Source organism: Catharus ustulatus, chromosome 7 (assembly GCF_009819885.2).
Source record: "Catharus ustulatus isolate bCatUst1 chromosome 7, bCatUst1.pri.v2, whole genome shotgun sequence".
NCBI classification, from domain to species: Eukaryota; Metazoa; Chordata; class Aves; order Passeriformes; family Turdidae; genus Catharus; species Catharus ustulatus.
Window position 1 is genome coordinate 4,699,762 of NC_046227.1, and position 13,206 is coordinate 4,712,967.

Below are 13,206 nucleotides of genomic sequence, written 5' to 3' on the forward strand. Positions count from 1 at the left end.
AAAGAAGTAAAAAGGAGTTATTAAACTTCATCCTAAAAGGGCAATTTAAAAAGTGCAAGATAGATAAGCAGGCTCCAAACACCACTACACATTCTACTGTCCCTCAGCATCCTGCCTATACACCCCTGCTCCAGGCAGTTTCTTCTTCCAAGAAACTGTGGGTCTCAGTTGTTGGGAAAGCAAAAAACTGAAAACCAAACCAAAATTTCATCATATATATATAAATAGACACATATATATGTGTGTGTATGTATATGCATATCTATATCTATATCTATATCTATATCTATATCTATATCTATATCTATATCTAATCTATATCTATATCTATAACTATATCTATATCTATGTATCTATCTATATATCTCTGTATCTCTGTATTTCTATATGCTGTCAGCCTCTTTTTCACACTGTCTTGTAAACATTGCACTGACTTATGGTCACAGAACCTGCCTAGTCCAAGGCTGGACACAGCCCTAAGGGAAAAGCTGAATTTTCCATCATGGGTTTTTTTGGAAATTGCAAGTTTTATTAACTTCTAAAATATTTGGGACCTGAGCAACTAACAAAATCAAATGACTTCTCATCACTGTAGAAGCAGGCAGATTTTTAAGCTTGCTAGTTTTTAAAAACTCACATTCAAATTTTTGTTTAAAACAAAATGCCAGATTATGAGACATAACAAGGCTGACAGTATTTCTCTGGATTTTAATTGCAAGGAATCAAGGTAACACTAATTACACTACTCTCACTCCTCAAAAATTAAAGTACAAATAATTGTTGCACACAAAACAGATGAAAACAAAGAGAATACTCTTTTCCTGTTAAACTGAGGTGAAGCTTCAGAGTATTTAATAGAACTGTACTGGCAGTGGATTTTTATGCTGTCCAAAGGTTTTAGTAATTTTTTTAAAATTTGACCCTAAATTGAGACAAAGAAAAATGTTCACATTCTCATAAGTCCTTAAAAAACTCAGTCACTTATACTTTATATACTACTAGCCTTTTTCAGCTAGTGACAGCTTCAACATAAACCTTTTTATTTATCCATTTGAAAATGAAGAAACAAGATGATTTGGAAACCTAATGACAAGGGATTTTTGGGGCTTTTTTGAGAAACACACAAAACTGTCTTAAAATCAGCTTTAATTTCATCAAACCATACCCAATCTGAAAGCACCATTTGGAAATGCATAAACAGCTTTGGTGCCTCATCTGTAGGAGAGCAGAGAACCCTCTTACTTTGCCCCAAAATCATTTAAAGGTTGAGCTTTTTTCAACCTGCTGCCTCCATACTGGTAAAACAAGCATCACTCAGAGCTCTGCTCCTGGGGAGTGCTCCTCACAAAAGGCTGCTTTTTTTAATATTTTGTGTTCACCTAAGGAAGATATACTCTGCACAACCAACCCCTCCAAGAGTGACTGAAGACCCCAGCAGCTGAGGAAGGAAAGCCAGCCTGCATCTGTTCAGGCTCTGAACAGAAAAAGCAGTTCTCAGTCTCAGCCATCTGATACCTCTTGCCATCATTACATTTGCTTTGTATTTTAAATAGAACATGGTTAATGAACATACTTTCCATTACTCCACACAACTGACAGTTTAACTCCTTGGGACCAAGGCTAAATTCCCAGAGGAAGGTCAAGCTGTGTACCAGTCCTTGGTACACAGCACTGGATCCAGCAACTGGCACAGGGAGCAGGGCAGCCTGCAAAACTGAGGAGGAAGTGTCAGGAAGTTTGACTGGAGGTGGTTCCAAGGAGTGGCTCCAAGGATGTAATTCTGCTCTTGGCAGAGGCTGTATCCATTGAGTTAGCCATGATCACACATCTCCACAGCTGTTTCTGCCACCACTGTATTGTTTCTTTGGGGTTTTTTGGTTAGGGTTGGCATTAAATGTGCGAGATGGTATTGTTTGTTCGGATTTAGATGTTTATTAATTCTCATCTATATTACATTCTCACAAACTCTGAGTTCTACAGCACTTCAAGCTAAAGATAAAAATGGAGACATATTTTTTTTTCTCTACAAGGCCTTTTAAGGGTAAATTGTCCAATTAAGAAAAGCCACTTAAATGATTTTTACTTTTAACCTAATAACCAACCGCCCATGGCCTGCAATGCAGACTATTCTACCCAATTAAACAAGATCACCTAGACCCATTTAAAAAAAGCTGAAAAAGAAGGATAAATCTCAGCCCTAAAACTTCCATCTTGCTTTATATATATGACTATATTCTAAAACTTAGAATTTAAAGTTTTCCGCCATGTGATATTACACACCTCTATTCAAACTATACACCCATGATCCCAGTTCAATTATTCAATTTTGGAAGCCTTTTCCATGGTCAAATGCAATGGGGTTAGTGCCTGTCAGCACAGAAAGTCTAAAATTTTCAGTTTCTAGGGTTCCAACAGCCAGAGATAGCCAAGAAGCCCCTCAAAGTAGGGGATTCATGTGCACAGAACAGAATGGCTTTCAGACAGCAGGGAACTGCAAGAGGAGCAATGTCCCTCAATCTAGCATTGTTCAAGGGTCCAGGTCCCTGGCAAAAAGGCAGAGGCTGTTTTCTACTCTTCAGAGTGCTTTTCTCTAAAAGAAAATCCCACTCAAAAGTTGTGTCCTAGACCCAAAAGTGTCAACCATGTTATCAACAGAAAGACCTCTTACATGCAGGAGCTGAGTATCAGAAACACAGATGCTACTCTTAAAAGGAACAACTATTTCTGCACTCTATCAGCATTCTCCCTAGTCGTGGGCTGTATTTGAATTTATTTTAGAAGAATAGTTTCCAGTCAGTAGGTGATGCAGCTCTGTGCAGACACAGACAGCTCATGGACAGAAAGGAGCATTTTTCCAGGACAGCAAACAGCAGGTCAGGTGTACCTGATGCGTCAAGAGACAGCACTAGAGTGTTGAACACAGTGAGCTGCACCCGCTGCCCCAAACACTGTTCATGTCTCCTTAAAACCCTCTCTGTGTGCCTCTCTTTTCTCATTTCCAGGAGCTGCTAGACACTGGTCATTTCTCCTTCCCACTTACAGACCAGGACACTGAGGAAGCACAACAGGTTACAACATCACCTGTGTCCTTCACACAGATCTGCTAGCCCTGACTCTCCTGGTGCAAGGGCAAATCCAGAAGAAAGTTTAGCAAAGACATTCTCTTTCTGGCAGCTAAACTTGGCTGTTCACATCACTAAGACCTTTCAGCCTTCCTATCTGTCTTCTTTACATTAGTACTGAGGTATTTTTAAAAAGCCACAGTACACACAACACTCCTATCTCAACAAAATCCACAAATGTAACCTTCCCAGTGAAGTAAACTTGCTTCAGTAGCAAAAGATTTTCCCTTTTCACATAGCTCCCCTCTTATGGCACTGCATACCATTATTACAAAAACAATTGTTCCACTTCAGCGTGTTTTCAACCAAATCTCAGACTTGAAAGACAACATTTAAACACCCTTCTGAGTTGTTCCAGTTTTGCTTGCAATTCTTCAGAAGTGGGTGGAGCTCAGAGCCAAGTGTGTATTACCACATTGCTATTCTATACCACTCAAATCAGTCAGGGGAAAAAAAAAATAAACATTGCCATTTTTTTCTTTTTTCCAGCACTCTGGACTCTGCCTCTGTGTTTAAATCACCCTCTCTTTTGCATACTTTTGTTATTAATACTGTTGCTTACTAGTTTTTCATCCTATTGCTGGTATTTATCTCAATCCATAGTCTCTACCTTTGTCCCTCTCTCACCAGAGGGGGCAGGGGGAGGGGAGCAGCTTATTTGGAATTTAATTCCCAGCTGGTTTTAAACCACCACATAACTACTATCTTATTGCCAATGCAATCTTCCCACAGGTTTAAATCTACTCCCTTCTTACGGCAGAGAGGCTGACTTTCACAGGAATACAAGGAAGTGCTCAAACATTTAACAGAGAAAAGATACTTAGTAACCTGTTATTTCTCATCTATTTTATTAAAAAAATGCAATTTCACTTACCCAGGCACTTACATTTATTTTAAAATGAAGTATAATGTTGCTGAAAATATCAAATTTCACACACATCTACCTTCTAGAACATTTGGCACAGTACATATCAGACCATGGTTTATTAGAGCATTAAGCTGAATTTTCCATTATCAAAATCTATGGTTTGGGAGGATGGTATAGATTAGTTCATAAACTATAATTTCTCTACCAATGTAGCAATAATGGGAAGCAGCACTCCTAAATCAAACTGTTGGAAAAGAAGGGCTATTGCCAGCCCTCTGGAAAGGACTTGCACTAAGAAATGAATGAGGCAGATTGATAAAAGCCATAAAAAACATCCATGTATCTCCTCAGCAGCATGAAAAGTATTTCAGGAGGGATTATTCACACTGTAAAATTAAAGCAATGATAATAGTTATTTGTGATTATACTTTTAAACAGAAAATTCACTTTCACCACATCTCCTTAGTTCACATGCATCATTTATTTTGTTGGAGAGTACAGTGTAACGCTGGATGAAAGGCATTTAGGCAGAGAAATGTCACAGGATGAATTGTGGCCAGTGGCTGCAAGGAATTCAGCTCATGCTCAACCTCACAAACATCCTTTGAAGCTCACTTGGCCTCTTCATGGTCTTGTGAGTACAACTGGTCAATGAGGAGCACATTACGAGAGGGACCAGGACAGGGAGACAGCACAAAGTCTGGAGAAAGCCAGTGCTAAAGCAGCACCTCACACTGGCTCAGCAGTTATGTTCTCCACAGACACCTGGAACACTTCTCCTTGCTGCACTTTTCCCTGTGCTCACTTTTTACCTTCTCACCTCCCTGTCGTCTGCTAGCCAGCAAAAGGAACTGACTGTTGTGCCTTTAGCTTGTAGGTTAGAACAATTTCCAACCTCTTTTGATCTTATCTAGCAGGTCATGGCACAGGTCATGTCCATTTTCCATGAAAGCAGATCCTTAAGAAAACCAAAAGTGAGGAGGAGTGCCTAACATGCTTCTACCTCACCACATTGGATCTTGTTTTTCCATGGCTCTGCTACAAGAACCAAGACATCACAAGTAAATCTCATGTACCACAGGGAATAAGAAGAGTAAATGTCTCTCTCGTGGTTGCCATGAGAGTTGTGAAGCAGGCTTGGATGTGAAAATGTGAAGAAACAAAGCACTTATAATTTGTTACAGTTAGGGAAGAAAAAGTCTCATGCACTTAAGCCAATCACATCTTGAGGGTTCTGGTCTTAAAACTTGATTCACACTTCATGCAGATTTGCAGTCACAGAATGCTTGCACTTAAGGGAAGGCCTTGTGATATAACCCATTTAAAAAGAGCTCCTTTTCATGAGAGAAGTGTTACTGAATTCAAAACCCTCTGGAACTGGCAGAGTTGTAAGAGCCCCTTTCTAAAAATCTCAAGAGCATGGCCATACTTAACTTCTCATAACTGGATATAAAGGAAGAGAAAATAATGAAGAAACCCCGTAGTCAGGTATACCTTGTAGGAAGGCCAGGACAACACAGAGTTCACAGCCTCAAAAGGTTTAACTTTATTATCACAGAAAACCCCACTGGATGTCTCCTTCAGTCACATCCTCTTCTCACAGAGTATGACAGCGATTGTCTCTGCCCACAGCTATGGGTGAGGATGGTGGTATTTAATTTCCTAGAGCCTAACTAATTAGCCAGTCTTAAGAACATACCCCTCATCCACCTGACAGAACATTTAGTGGGGCCACCACTTGTATTAAATATTTGGAGCAGAGGCTACAGAGAGCCTGTGTGACAATTTTAAAACTTTACAAGAAATTATGAAGAAAGGCTTAAAATAGCCGCTAAAAAGGAACTGCTATCTACCCTGTCATTAACATGTAGAGATCCAGTAAGTGAACAGTTTCTAGATTGTTTTCCAGAGTTCCTAGTACTCAGGACTCATTAAGAAGTCGCTCTTCTCTGAAGAGAAGCAGCTCTTTCCAATTCCTATAACTGAACTCTTTTCCAAGGCTCAAGAAAACTCCGGAATTCTTTAAATTCCAAAAGCAGCAAAAATAAGAGAAAGATACTCCTTCCAGGTAAAAGGGATTAATTGCTTCCTATGCTTTTGTTATCCAGTTTTCAATTCTGCATCATTCAAGGAGCAAGAAGAACATTGTCTATATTATATACCATACACACCTGAAACCACAGGCTGAGCTTCTTAGGGATTTCTTACATTCCTCAGCTTTACCAATCAGAAACACAAAAGCAAAATAAGTTTTCTCTTTTGTATTTCTAAGTATCAGATTTCCAGACTATTTGCTCAGGTAGGCATTTTCTTTGGCTCCTTGTGACACAAAACCAGGGATAGTTTTTGCTCCATGCTATACTGAACACTACCATTTTTTAAATTGTTCCCCTTCATGCAAATGACGGTGCTTATTAACTGCCTCATTAGTTTAAAAAGTGGTTTCAGTTCAGAGTTTCTCCTCTGTAACCATCCTGTCTATTTCAAAAGTTAAGTCAGTTTTTATAAGACAACAAATAAAACACTTCTGCCTTTGCTTAACTTAAACGGTTTCTTCTGGTCTGTCCCTTAATTATTCAGGAGTGTACCGATCTTCAGAGCAAGGGTTGATGCTCCTCCTGTACCTGCTGCTCACCTCTGATGGAATAAAAACCAGCAGTTCATAGAACATGTATGTGGTATGGAGGCCACACAGCAAGAACACGTTTTCATAGCAAGTCTGCTAACGCTGCGAAGCAAGGCATGCAAGGAAGGCAGGACAGTATCTGCAAGCTGAGTACAAGCCCATAATCACAAAGGAGCCTTGCTAATCACTACAGTAGGAATTTAGCCACCCTAGCATGCCTTCCTACATTCTCTGAGCTCCATACCGACCCCTGGGCAAGGGAGGGCCTTGCCTAATTCTCCTTGAAAGCAGCAAAGCACCTGCTAAAGAAATCCTTCTTCCCTCAGGGTAGATTAAACCTGTTACATTAATTTACACAATTTGGTGGTAGCTGGCATCGTTTTATTCCTGCCAAATTTGGTCCTACTTTCTTAGACACAGAAAAATTCTCTCTCAACCTCTTGCTAAATGGGGGGATAAGAAAGTATACTTATTTATTTACCTGGACTAATAGGTCCAACCACAGCTGATAAAGAGCTATCAGTCTCAGTATCTAACACAATTGCTGTAAAACACGGGGAGGAGTCCATACCATGAACTTTAACACACATTTCTCAACCTCCTTTCACACCACAGTCTTGAGGTGATTTTATGATGATATTTTATTCCCTAAACACCTGCTTTATGCCCAGAAACGTCTGCGGTATCTTTAAGATGAACCAAGGGGCGAGGCCGGAGCCTGGGAACACCGGGAGCGGGCTCTGTTCAATCTCTCCCTCTCCAGTGTGCTCTGCACAGCGTGAACCAGGGACGCTGCACTGTTCCTTTGGTTGGATTGAGGGGTTTTTGCTAGCTTGAAACAAGAGGTGTTTTTTCCCTTCCCCTAGCCTGGAGGCTGCACTTGAAATCCTCTTGACTTTTTTTTTCCCTTGAACAGTTTTCAGCTTGGCCTTTTTTTTTTTTCCCCGCCCGTCCGAGGATCCGGCGGGATCGCCCTGAACCCGAGACCTCGGAGGAGCTGAACCAACACGAGAAGGGACATTAAACTCCACCAACTTCGGCCGCTGTGAGGAGGAGACCCATGCCAGAAATCCAAAAGGTTTCCATGTGCTCAGCCCCGGGCTGCTCCGCGAACTCTTCCCTTTCCCGGAGACAAATCGGACCGCTTGCCATTTTGTTTTCCATGCCCTCAGCCCACGTATTTTTCTTCCCCGGACATTTTTTGAGAGATTTTTTTTGGTTTTGTTCTGCTGTGGGTGGAAGGCAAAAAAGTTCCAGGAGTTCTAGCATTTATTCAATCCTTTTCTGAGACTTGTAGGCACGCCCTCCCCCCCCCGCTTCTTTTTTTTGGGGTGGTGGGGTGGTGGTGTTTGGGTTTTTTTTGTTTTTCATAAACAGTTCTCTTTTTCTGTTGTTTTTTGTTGTTGTTGTTGTTGTTGTTTTCACTTACACCCACTGGTATCAATTATCAATTTCCTCTCATTGGCAGAAGAAAAGGGAGTTATTGAAGCCCTTTTCTCTTTAGAGGAAACACTCATGCCAGGGTGTTATCTGTTAATCTCCTGAAATTTGTCTCCAAAACCGAGACAAACAGCAACTCTGAATTGGTAAGAATGTTTTTAGCTAAAGGCTGATGTAAGCTGGATTGCAGCCGAAGACCTGTGAAGGAAATACTGAGTAACTTGTTAGAGCTAGTGTATCCAAACCCCTCAGAGACCGGTACATGAAATGATACATGTATATTCTGGACATTTAAAAAAAAAATAAAAATAAAGGTGTTAAAAGAGCAGCAAAGCTACAGAATTTAGGATTAGGAAACCCTAGCTTCAAAACTACTTGGCACTTCTGAAGAAAAAGTAGTTCATGTGGGCTGATTTCAGTGTTGTCATTATCATCTGAGCTCTATTAAATCAGCCAAATGCAGTGGCTTTCTCCTCAATACCACGAAGTCTGAAACTGTAAGCATCGATACTGCTTGAACAGAGATGCTTTAAAACACTGTTAGAAGTATTTAATACCACAAGTACAGAAGTATCATTTCATCCTAATAAAACAAAAATATTTATTACACATGAAGGGAGTAGTCTTTTTCTGGGAGATAATGCCTTACTTGTGCAGCCCTGTTTTATGCAATGATTTCAGCCTTCAGCAACACCTTAAGTATATTCATGTTTGCTGTGTTCAGCAGGTGCCCTTTTGTGCCTTTTATATTCACAAACTGCTGCTCTGATCTATGTTGCTCAAAAATCAAGTGCATTTTTAATGGTCTACAGCTGATTTACATAGGACAAAACCCATCAAGAGACAAACTTCACTGAAAATTTGAATTCTTCATAGCCCTCTTTGAGAGCTTTTACCCTATGCCACGTGCTTTTGTAAACACAAACTGAACACCTGAGTAGCTGAAACTTCCTTCTTTGATATTAGACTTAACAAATTCTTCTCAGAGGAAAACAGGCCTTCGATGTGTAACTTCTATACTTGCTGGGAGTGCTCCCTGAAACTGCTGCTCTTCTCCAGCTTGTGTAGAAGTGATTTTAAAATAATTTACAGAACAACCTCATATGGTCAAGCTCCAAATCGGGGCTGCTGCATGCTGAAAACTGCTGGCAGCTATCTAACTTACAAAGATCTGCCTGCACAGGCTTCAGGACAGCATCCTAGATTAGCAACCTTTTAAAAACATGTTAGTTTGAGATTTCATGTTGGAAGACCCAGGGAAAACAAAATCCATCCCATGGTGAGACATCACCTGCCACCATCTCCCTTAGACCTGTCAAGTCTCACTCTCAGCTCATGAGAATCCCACAGTGACTCCCACTGTCTCTTTCTGCTGATTCCCAGCTAATGCTGGACCTGACCCACAGGCCTTGGAGGGCTGTGGGATCTGCCTGGCACATGCTGTGTGCCTATGTGCTACATGTGACCAGAGAGTGAGCACTGTTGTGGTGCTGTGCCAGGGTGGAGGAAGGAGAGCTGGTTACAGGGGCCCATGCCCCCTTGAAGACACGACCATTGGCTGCTGCTTGTCTCTGTCTGTCACATCCTCTCACTCCCACATGACTGACACGGTGTGACCCCCGCAAAGGCACACTAAGGAGAGTCATGTATCAAGGGACAAGTAAGCTGAGAGCTCTGCATCTTATTCCAGCTCTCCCTGCACTATAATGCCAACATAAAGTGTTGGATGAAGAACATGGCGGTCCCCTGATGGGCACCCATGCTAAATTGGCACTGTATTCTTCTTGAAAAAAGACAGAACATCAGCTTTAAATAACCTACTCAGAAACCAAACCTCTGGGCTATTCATATCATGCATGTTGGACATGAACAGTTGGACTCACCCTTTGCAACACAGAGGGAAGTCTAAAAAGGAAATAAAGTACTTTGTGAGAGGGGCCAGTGCTGCCCACTGTTGGGTTTTCGAAATCTCAGGTCAGATCCTGCAGCTTGGCTTTACAGACAGTACCAGCACCACATGTGGCAAAAGAGAGGAACTCAGGTAACCAGGGCTGTTTGAGCAGGAGCTTCTGTTAGCCAGAAACAGCCCTCTGTCAGAAATCATCCCCAGGGCTGGCAGCAGCTGTCAGGGGAGCTGCTCAGAATGACTGATCATTCAAGATCATATCTATAAGCAGATCTTCCCTTCAGATTTGTACCTTAGATTGCAAACATTGTTCAAAGGCAAGCACATGACAATAAAGCTCTGAGAAAAATTAGAGCAGTTGCATCCAAGGGCTACATTAACTGGTAGTTTTTCACATTAAGTTGTCTGTTATCAAAATAAAATCCAGTATGCCTATCCCTGCAGGAGAACACCCTTCCACAGCAACAGATGCTGCTGCAGACATAATAGGACTAATGACATCCCAGCCCAGGAATACACATGGAAAGTTGCAGGTGAATTATTTGACAGAAAAAAAAGCATACAATGAGACTTGTTTTCTCAATTCCTTTAAAAGTTCTTTTACTTTGTAGTGGGAAGGAAAGACTGCAAAAATTATCTCTTCTTAAAAACAGATAATTATTTTTATGTGGCTGTTCTTACCTGAATATACTTGTACAGTCTTCATGTCTGGAGAACCCATGCTTCTCAGATGAACATTAAGTTTGACAAAAACCAACCCAATTTTCATTTCAACCTGTCATACCCACAGAGCTTTGAACACTTATTCTCCAGGTAACCTACAATTCCTTTATTTGCTGAATTGGTATCTAGGAAAGCCATGTGCATTTTTTTCTGCATGATTATGCTTTAAATTACATTCACTGTAGTAAACATGTTAGACATTGTTCACAGCAAAGCAGACACTGAAGAGAATGCAAATCCTTTCCAGCTGTAGCAGTGACTTACTAACACTGGAAATAATGAAAGAAAGCAGCCATAAGTGGGTGACTGAAAAGAGACTGCTCAACTAAACCAATTCATAGCAAAGCCCAAATGTCACTAAGTCCTCAGGTCAGGGCTGCACACAGCGTAGGGGAGCCCTCTGACTTGCTGTCTATATTATGCTGGCAACAGTTCTAACACCAGAAGAATGGATATTGTTACTTCTGGGCATCACAGAGTAACAGAGATCTGTGCAGTTCGGAGTGTCCCAGGAGAAAGTCTGCCACTAACCAGCAGGGGAGAACAAATTCAGGACAATTTACACCAATAACCTAGAGCAAACCCGATCCTCTCCTGAGCCATCTACTCCAAAGTTCAAGAGAAGGAGGGACTGGCCATGTACTGGTATGGGAGATGACCATAACAAAGAGAAAGCATCACCATGAATGGCAGAAAAGGAGAATTAGAGATTTCAGCCTGTGACTGTGCCTCCAGCAGGAACAGAGGTGCAGGGACCTGACAGGGCTAGGAAGGAGTACACTAATGTCACTCACCCTGGCTCTGCTGTGTCTCTGTAGACCCATTGGGCTGTTGCAAGAAAAGCACAATCCTGTACTGGAAACAGCATCTGTAAGGAGCAACAATGCATTTGTCTGTGTCCTGTTGCAGTATCTACTTCTGCTCTGTTTTCTGTAAGCACATCAAAAAGGAAAAAGATTGTAATTAATGTCCTATTTTTTGTAGCCACCCTTCTTCCCCAAAGAATGCCAAATGTCAATCTGTTTGCCACTGTCTGTTTAAAGTATTCCCTGATCCCAGAAACTGATCCTTGAAGCCTGGACAAAGTTTATTGCTCTGTGGCTTAGGACAAGATCTACCATCTCTCAGCTCTGTTACAGTGCATAAGTGCATATGGTATGGGATATAGCAGATTTTCTTGCTACAACAAAGCTACCAAGACTGTAAATTGGGTGGCATGGCATCCCTGGGAATTCAAATCTCCCTGTCAGCCTCCTGCTTGCTAACAGACCTATGACCGAGGTGTTGGGCTTACCCAGGAGTCTACACCAGACTAAAGAAGGCACTTCACAGGAGGCTGTACCTGACAGGACCTCATAAACACAGCTAGATTTTACCTCTAGGCATCCAAGTTCAGTAATTCCCAACAATCTCCTTTTTACTTCTTCCCTCTCAACTGCTCCTGCACGGTTCCCTCCTGCCTGCTCTGATATAATAATAGGAGATCAGACTCCCAAATGAAAAAAACAGGACAGGTTTTCAGGCTGCAGCTGGATGCTTCTGTCTGTAAGTACAGACAGCTCTGTTTTGCCAGTGTGTCACGCTGAAAACACTGTCCCTGGTCGAAAGGCACTGCTGCTTTCAGACAGGCCATCCATAGGAATAGCTATTCCCCTAGTGCCATCTCCTGGCTTAAGGTGTAGGAACACAGCTGAAAATATTTTTTATATATGTTAAAAATATTTACAACAGGTTTAGACTATGGTTCAATATAAAAACCACCCAAACCACAAGCATTCCAAATAGATTTTGTACAATTCACTCCCAATAAAGTATTAATTTAAAATGGTGATGTTTTGAAAAATATCTTCTGGTCCAATCTGCATTGCACTTTGGGCCTTTTCAGCATTTGTTTTATTTCTCAGCAAACATCAAGGTTCAAAACTTCCTTTTTGCTGACGTGTCATCTCATGACTCCAGAGGGTAATTCCTGAAAGTTCCACAATATCACACAGGAAGTGAGGGAAGTATGTAAAACCCCAATTATGAGAGCTGTATATATAATTTAAACCCCATATTTAATGATGTTTGGTAACACATACTTTCTAGATATCAGATCTACTTATCAGATCTCTATGCATATCCAGTTATATCCATCAGTTTGTAGATCAGGGTATTGTTGGTAAAATAAGCTGATAGGAGCTGCTTTCTTGGCTCAAGATCCCCTTTAAGGCTCAAAACTCTCCCAAAAAAGCCTGACTTGGGAGAATATCCTCTATCACACTGTGCCCCCTGCAGCAGGGAGCCAAAATGATGAAAAACTATGAGCAGACTATTAAATCTTTATCCTTCTTCCCACTTCCAGTGGTTTGTTCTCCCTCAAAGAAATGCCTGCTCAGATATTGAATAACTGTTTGAGTAAAACTTTGAATTTTTGTTGTTGCTGTTAATCACTACAGCTATGAGCACTGCAATAACTAGAGTAAATGTAATTCTGGCAGTGGGAGATTGTGGCCACTGGCTCATCAACCACTACTTAAAA